We start from the raw sequence: 9,431 nt of genomic DNA on the forward strand, positions 1-9,431 counted from the left end.
GACAGGCTTTAAATAATAGCTTTTTTTCGTGGGTCACATTTTTAATTTTTTAACCTATTAGATATGCAAACTTTTCAAATCTTTCTATTGTGTTATGTAGCCTCAGTATTAGGCCTTTAAGGCCCATTGACAAAATTTTTCTATGTCAAATAGTTATTGAGTTGTGGGGCTTTTTGTTAAAAAAACGAAAAGTGGTCTAAGTTACCCCGCCGGTCTAAGTTACCCCATTTTACGGTACAGATGTGTGACTTAGATTAATAGCTAAGTAGTGAAGTCCAAGGTCCAAATCATGCAGTTTTCTTGACTTTAGATGATCAACTGTTTATTTACAGAGTTATAAAAGTTAGTCAGATAATATGTCTGAAAGTTATATCAAAGTTGAAGCCACAAATGTATGTTATAATGATGGTTGTAGTTTGTAGAATAGATTTTTCCAGATGGCTAGCAACATAACTCTAAGTCAGAAGAGGAAAATGGTGTCTGTTGTCAGGTGATGTATGAGTACCTATGATATTTGTACCTATCCAAAATTCCAAACCCAAAGAACTTGAAAGAAGAATATATGGGACTGAGGAGAAACACAAGTTCACAACTGAAAGCTTGATTAATGATTTAATCATTCTGAGAACGTGAGAAGGAGGAAAAAAACTTTCAGTTTAGAAACCTGAGAAAGAGGTGAAATTGAAGTGAAGACTGCTGACAAGAAACTTCCCTTTAAAAATAAGTAACAACTTTACTTGGTCCACAGCTGCAGATGAAAAACATATAATAGAGAGCATAAGAGATGACCCATAACCTACCTCCCGTACAGCGTACATGTTATACCATTTCCCACAGGACCCACACTTATAGGATTTTGTTTCACCGTTTTGCCTGTTTACCACATCAGCAATGGAGAAAATATTTGTGAGGATAGCTAATCGTGCAGAGCTTCAGAAATCAGGATACAGCTGGTAAGTGGTAAGGGACCTTACTTAGGGATGAATCGATGAATATGAATGACAATGACATTGATGATTGACCATGACCAATTTGACCTGCAGTCAATGCAGTGATTCTAAGGTCTGAGTGATAATATCAATGGGCATCTACACAACCCAAAACAAGACCAGAGTCCGTTTGTCAAAAATTTGTTGCACTTTCGTGTAACGTCGGTAGATAAAACTAGATATGCCATATGTTGCTGGTGGTAAGGTCGGCAGTACGTAGTATATATGCCCGAACGAATATGGGATTTATAATTTATTTATTAATGACATTTATTTTAATGACATTTGAGGTACGAATGCATGGCCTTGATTAGTAATACCCCAAGTGTGGGTCAAATGTTTAAGAATCGTTGCAAGAAAACGTGTACCTGGTCAATTAGTGTGCAATTTAAATATTTTTATGATATTAAATCGAACTCTTCTTTATGGAAAACTCCTCATTTTCTCATTTATGGAAAAAATGCACTATTGTGATCGCCATGTCTGTCCGTCCGTGACCTCAAGTTATCGTCGACGAGAAAATGCGCTCTCTGTCACTCATTGCAGATTTGCAGTGAGTACTTTGTTATATTTTTTCATCCTATGCGCTTCTGCTAACGAAAACTATACACACAAATCACTTATGAACACATTCTCACTATTCTCTCTCCCCAACCGCCAATTTGGCAGTTATGAGTTTAAAAATTATCTCTTTCAATCATAAATCTATTCAAGTAACTTGTGAAATTGGATTCGAGACCGATCTAACAATACTGAACACTATAGATAGACACACCGTATTAGAAAACGGTAGCATTACTAACTGAACTATTCTGAACATAAGGCATGCTAACTCCATTGTTATCAGCTGATACTGTGTACTCAACAAAACAAACTCACAATGAATCATTAAATGTATTTTTTTAAATCTATTGAAATATGAATGTTAGAAACTTTTTTGAAAAGTATGGCTCCAACTTATCGGCCATGTTGTTAAATGTATGAGCGCGATGTAGCGACAAAACAAACTTGTTAGCTGTTCCTTCCAGTACACCATTAGACAGACAATAAGACAGGACCTGAGTAATCTCACAATTTATGCAAGCATTAACAACATTTTCCGCTCATGTTATCTTTCGCGGGCGCAGTGTATCGTTAGACTGATCTTAGACAGCCTCGTTACACACATTTTAATTATTATTAATATTGTTATATGATTAATTAATAAAATTGTTTAAATTATTTGAAACAGAAAATACATTACGTGCAATTCAATGTTATATGGCCTATACATAAATTTAAATTAATAATTGTACCGTCACTTTATTATATATAATCATAAGTTTTAAGGGCCTTTGCTCCCCTGTCCATAAAACATGATGATTTGATTCTCTTTTCCTGTAATCTTAGTGACTACCACAATGATAAGAAAATTTAAATAAAATTTGCCATATATTGTATAGTACATTCGCATGTACATTCCCTAAAGCATCAGGTGAGCATCAATTAAACGCTTATTGCAGGATTATGTTTCGACAATCATTATGATCAATCGGATCGTTAAGTTTGAATTGTCAATTAAACAACAAGCACTTAAAGTTTGATTTGAGGCAAACTGTTGTGAAATGACACTAAATTTGCAAAGCTCTCAATTTTCCATAAATAAAATTGCAAATCGTCAAGTATGAACCGATTTAAAAAGCATTGTTCTTATAGATAAGATGAAGTTGCTTCTTATTATACATCTTTCAGAACAGTTCTTTCTAAGTCTATAAATATCAAGTAAATTTATGTACACCGATTAGAAGAACAAATTGATTGCAAATAACTAAGATTAGTTTACCCGCAGTGTTCCTCTTAGTGAAAGGCGCTTTTACCAAACTAACCTAATTGTGTGCGTTACAGTGAAAGCTGTTGAATCATTCAACATCTTCCCCAGCATATGTAAATCATTTAAGTTTACATTTTAAAAGCTCACGGGTCATCAATATTCCATAAAATTGAAATTCTCGCTCTGTTTATGAGGTTTAATATCATACAAAAGCCTGCTAAGCGTCAGCAGCTCCCCTGAATAATATTCAGCTCGGGAGCAACGGGAGCGCTCGTCCAGAGTGCGCCGTTGTTGTCGTTATCAAGCATGTAAAAAGTACTGATCTCAACCGCTGTATTGAAATAATTTGATCAGCCCGTCATTCTCGTTGAACAGCCTTAAATTAGAGCGCAACAAACCCACCATTACTTTTTGATAGTTGCGTGGGTTGTCTTCAGCCTACCATCTACGTCTAGGCTGCTAATTACCGATTTTAGTTATAAAATCGCTCGCAAAATAAAATTCATTTTGTTGAAATAACAGCTATGATGAATTTGTGGTCGTTATTTACAATCACCACAGTTTTGTTGTGGCTCTAACTTTTAGGTATTAGGTACCGCACATGGAAGCGTTTGCTTGTGCAGGAGCAATGAAATAAGTTCCTTAATGTAAATCGGAAATTAAATAAATTATAAATGTACATCATAGATTTTATCATCATTGTGAGGATACTGGTAGGATAGTACTGGAGGATAGTAAGTAAAGCATTATCACCATCTTCTTTTCAGGGTGTCCACGTTGGGAGGACTGAAAGCCACAGGACAAGCACAAGGATGACCGTTGGGCCTGAGGGCTTATGTTACGCATTATTATCAACCAAACGTATTCTTTCACCATGCTTAATCGTTCATCGTACGGTATCGTTCATCGTACGTTATCGTTCATCGTACGTTATCGTTCATCGTACGTTATCGTTCATCGTACGGTATCGTTCATCGTACGTTATCGTTCATCGTACGTTATCGCTCACCATGCTTAATCGTTCATCGTACGTTATAGTTCATCGTACGTTAAAGTTCATCGTACGTTATCGTTCATCGTACGTTCTCGACCACAATGCGTGGATTTTAGGGGAGTATAAATGATGAAGTCCAGCACTTGACAGCATCTGAATGATCAAACTCTACCCACAACTTGATATTTCCCATGGCTCCTACATCGCAGTTTTTAACAATTAACAGGAATGGATGCGCACGTTTTGAGCGCAAGTCCCGTGACGTGTGTAGGGAGGATGAGGATGTCTTAGTAAACGCTGCCAGGCGTCAGCAAATAAACTGAAAAGTATTCACCTCGGGACCAGCGAGGGGATAGCTTGTCTTGGCAACGAAGTTGTGGTCCCGGCCATCGTGGAAATTAAGTACACTATCAAAAACTGCCTACCATGGAGGAGGCTTTAAATGAAACAACACAGTTCTCATGCACCATTTATTCTTAATCTTTACCACGTTATTAAGATGCTGAGATGATGTGTCCAGCCCAGCATATAATAGCTCTGATGTGGAACGTTACTTGACCATCATTCCTTGGCCGCGTGCGTTATTCTCACCCCCTCGACGCCCAGCATGTTGATTACTATTGATAAAATAAAATTACTCACTGAATAATAATAATTTAATATTAATGACATTTGAGGTACGAATGCATGGCCTTTATTAGTAATACCCCGAGTGTGGGTCAAATGTTTAAGAATCGTTGCGAGAAAACGTGTACCTACTCAATTAGTATACATTGTAAATGTTTTTATATGACGTGTAATCGTACTCCTCTGCGTACTTTTTCATCCTAAGCGCATCTGCTAACGAATACTTTACACACGAATCACTAATTAAAACAATCTCACGTCATTTTCTCTCCCCAACCCCTAACTAGGCGGTTATGGGTTTAAAAATAATTTCATTAACTACATACCAACGCAACTAAAGTGCGACATTGAATTTGAGACCGATCTGAGACTACTGAACACTACAGATAGACACACCGTATTAGAAAACGGTCATATTACTAACTAAACTATTCTGAACATAAGACATGCTGAATCCATAGTTATCAGCTGATACAGGGTCATAACTCAACAAAACAGACTCACAATGAATCATTAAATGTATTAAAATATGAATGTTAGAAATTTTTTTGAAAAGTACGGCTCTAACTTATCGGCCATGTTGTTAAATATATGAGCGCGATGTAGCGACAAAACAGAAATGCCCAACATGAAGCCTGTAAACTCAACAAGTACAATTTGGTCCTGACTCCCCGATACCTATACTGGACTTGTTGATGAATCAAGCCACACAAAAATTTGTGATGGTTTTATAACTCAGTATTATACTCAAGCAACGTATTTTTTAGATATATAACTTTTGACCTCTTCCTTCCAGTACACCATTAGACAGGCAATAAGACAGAACGTGAATTATCTCACAATTTATGCATGCATCAACAACATTCTCCGCCCATGTTAAATTTCGCCCATGTTATATTTCCCATGTTTATATTTATATTAAATCAAGTCGGAAAAAGAAACTCAGACACAGTGTGTTTCAGGATTTTTATGTCGATAAATAGCTTCGTTGTTGGCAAAAAAAATGCTATTTCAGCTCAAGATTGGTTTAGATTTGACACATTTTTGCGTGTAAAACGTGCTAAAACTTAGCAGCCTAACGCGAGCTAGTTTAAAACAGTCACCAAAAATTCTATCTACGCTTGCAGGAGTATTACGTCAATAAATAGTTACGTTTTTAATTAAGTCATGAGTGGTCCAGCCCATGATTGAACTAGTTCAACCAGTCGTTCTAGTTCAACCATGGTCCAACCCGAGCAGACCAAATCGATTAATAGGCCACCTTCTGTTTCTGTTTTTAAATAGAATTTCTGTCATATTATCTGTTGAATTTTGGTTTGCTATGCAGGATCTACCCGACCGCCATCGTCGGGAAGTTGAATCGTTAACTCGGTCGACAATTCTACGGACTCACCAGCGGACTCGCCTGCGGACTCGCGCAACTGGGCCACTCATAATTCCTTAAATNAATGGGAAACCTTCCTATTCATTTTGAATGAATGGAAGCATTCTATGCTAAAAATTAAATTGTATTCTGCCATGATTGATTTATCATCAGTATTGTCCATTATGAATACGTATTATCCATTATGCATAACCTTGCTTGATTTACTATCGGAAAAAGTGTTGTTTGAAGAAACGTTACGTTAATGCCGAGCGGTTCCATATGGAACCAAGCTATAATTTTTCACATACAACGAAAAATAAATATATGAACATATTTTTTGTTTATTACCATCACAAATGATAATATTCTCACAAGAAACCAAAAAAAATTTCAGTAAATAATTCTCATCATTAATGGGTTAATTAATATAAAGGAAAAGCTGGAGAGGTGACGGAATTACCCACGATGTCGGAATATACCGCGTTTACCCTATAAAAATTTTTCATTTTTTAAATTATTCATTCTATGATTCTATCAATTGATTCAAATATTGTCTCTGACTTTATGCAAGTGTGTAAAATTTCATATTGATTGGACATGTAGATTGTAGAACAGAACTAAACTTTAGAAGGGTGTTAAAGATCAATTATAAGATTTGTATTTTGTTGCAGACAAGCAAACAAACAAGTAGTAAAGGTAAAGAGAAGTGTTATAATGATTGATGGTTCATGTATTGCTTTCAATCTATGTAGGTTAGTGCTTTAATCAAAAAATTCAATTTTTAAATATTGAAGGGCTACTGTCAAAGGGGTTAATAAGAAACTGGCAGGGTAACTTAGTACAGTCCTCTGCCAGGCCCACAGGTTGGAAAAATTCCTGTTTTTTCTGAAATATTGCAGCTCTAATATCATATAATTGCAGTAGGTATGAAATCTCTTGGCTCCAAATTCCAATATCATGTATTTTTGTTTGATTGAAGAAGTTGCTGTTTGCTCTACCAGTCTACCGAGTACCGTGGTGCATGAAAATTTTATGAAACGTGTCGTTTCATAAAATTTTCATCTTCCACAATCTGCATTACTTAAATGCTCCCGCCAAAATATCCTGCAGATTGCAGAACGTAATAACAAGTCGACACAAAACATTTCCTTGAAAATCGCATAGTTGCGGTCACGTTAGAGCAGTCGACTGGACTATCATGTGATTAGCTGCCACTTAAGTGAAGACAAATTTTAGTGTTGCTGTACGATCTGAGTGTTTTTGGGGGAAAATGAGATATTTGGGATAACTAGTAATTGCAACTTTGTAAATAAGTTTGTGGCTCATAAATGGCTTTTCATGGCTGAGATAGGGAGTTCATGGCTCAAAGAAATGGAATCATGGCTCAAAGAAATGGAATCATGGCTTGAAAAATCCAGTTGTGACTCGCCAAATAGATATATTCCATGCCTGCTCTGCCACAGCATAAAAATTTTACAGCAGTAAAACTAATTGAAATATTGCAAAACTAATAATGGTGGCATAAACTTCAACATTTATTTATCTATGTGGCATAAAAGAAGTTAAGAAATCATACATTTACTAGCTCTAAAAAATCCCTGAAAAAATGTTTAGAAGTACTGGTGCCATCTAAAATATTTATTACAGGCATCAAACTTTTATATCAATGTAATTTTTACACACAAACAACTCTAAGATGAATTGATATACCTAGTAAATTTCTATCAACTGGACATTCTAATTAGTTGGCTTTTGCAAATTGCAATTTGCAAGTTGAGCATTAAAAAGTTCAAATTTACCCTACTTGCAAAATTACCTTAATTTGTAAGAATGGTATTAAGGTTAGAAAAGATAATCTATGGTTAGAGAAGATGACATAGGTAGTACAATTTAGTTTCAACTGATAGAAATGGAAAGAATCTGAATCAAAAGTTTGACTTAATAGTCAAATTTTGTTCAAGAATATTATTCAAAATAGGTATATAAAACTGTTAAAATGCATCTGCAAAGTAGTGTGGGCAATGACTTGTTCATTTCAGTTTCCAGTGATGGCAGCATTCTGAAACAATAGAAAATAGCTGATTTTTTCTCACCTGTACAGTTTGAGTATTTTTTGGAACTATTAACTATTATTAACTATTAGAAAAGCTATCATTTGAATTCAGTCATTGATATGACAAAATATTGGTCTCTTACTTTATCAAAAGTTGATGAAATCTCATTGACCCTGGCCACACTGAAACTTTAAAAATGCCCATACTTGTGGTCAATTCCACCAGTTTATAACCTTTGTCTAATTTCTTTCATAAAAATAAGATAAATAGCACATTTTTGCCAGTGATTTTTAAAAATTGCCTAGTAAAATGATCATTTTTATCCACAATTTTCTGGAAAACTCTGCCTGATATTCCAGTTTTGCAAACATGCAAATTGGGCAGGCGGCACCTGCGAATAAGACAAAATGCCCATGCTAACACTGAACTAGCTCAATTTACCTGGTTTGTAATTTCTATAGCCACAGGCTACTGTCAAGTCAATGCTAAAAACCTTCCCACTTTCCTGCAGCACTCATTAAGTTAAGGGTTAAGTTATTATTTTGGCAGGATTCCTTGCAGTAAGTTATTATGTAGGTAGGATTCCTTACATTTCCCTTCTCTGTCTCTCTCGTATGGGAGGCCAGCATCCCATGTAAAACAACCTCTTGTTTGAGTGTCTTTGTATTTGTTGCTTTTCACCTGTCCCTCTTTGTTGCTTTGTCTCTTTGAGATGCTAATGCTGCTTCTCTCAAGCCAGCTCCAGTGGGCTGGTTACTCGAGACCTTCTGCCCTTTGTGGGTGATGAATGATTTTTTTATTTAAGAAACTTTCAATAACTGAGACCTTTTACCTCTTTGGTGATGTTCATCTTGACTTTTGGTGTGTGATAGCTGAATAGCTGAAGCTCTAGTAAATATTTGGCGACTAAGCTAACTAACTAACTTCTAGTGCTAACAAAACTGCTTTGTAGTCATCATGTGGTTCTATATTTTCATATGGTTCTATATTTAACCAGTATAACATGGTTTTTAGTGACAAGCAGCAAGAAATTAAGATTTTCTGCTGAGTGGCGACTCAAGTGGCATTGACAGAAGTACATATCTAAGGTTGCTGAGTAGTGCTCAGTTGGTGGTTGGTAGGTATGGGCCAAAAAATGTCAGCTCAAAATTAAATGTAAACCACTCAAAAGGCAAAAATATATGAAATTATCATATAATTATATGTAAATGAAGTACCAAGAAAGAAAAAATGACTAGAATTTTTTATCTCTGTTAAAGGTGTTTCAGAAAGTGGCCCAAGATTAAAGGATTTTAGTGGCTCATTGCCTTCTTGGATTCCAAATAGAAAAAAAAAAAAACAAGTTTCTGTTTTTATGTCAAATTAGGGTCAAATAGTTGCTGAAGATGTATTTTTTTCAACACTTGAAATAATTTTGATGGGTAAAAATGCATACTGAGTGCATTTTTAATCTAAGAATTGGATCAAACAACTGAAACTCCTGTATGGTGCAGAGCACATCATTGCTATTATCTTTTTTGGCATGATTCTTTATTAAGTTTAAAACCTGCAAACCTGGCAGGATTTTGCAAATTATTACTTGCATTAACTG

This window comes from Hyalella azteca, unplaced genomic scaffold (assembly GCF_000764305.2).
Source record: "Hyalella azteca isolate HAZT.00-mixed unplaced genomic scaffold, Hazt_2.0.2 contig13897, whole genome shotgun sequence".
NCBI classification, from domain to species: Eukaryota; Metazoa; Arthropoda; class Malacostraca; order Amphipoda; family Hyalellidae; genus Hyalella; species Hyalella azteca.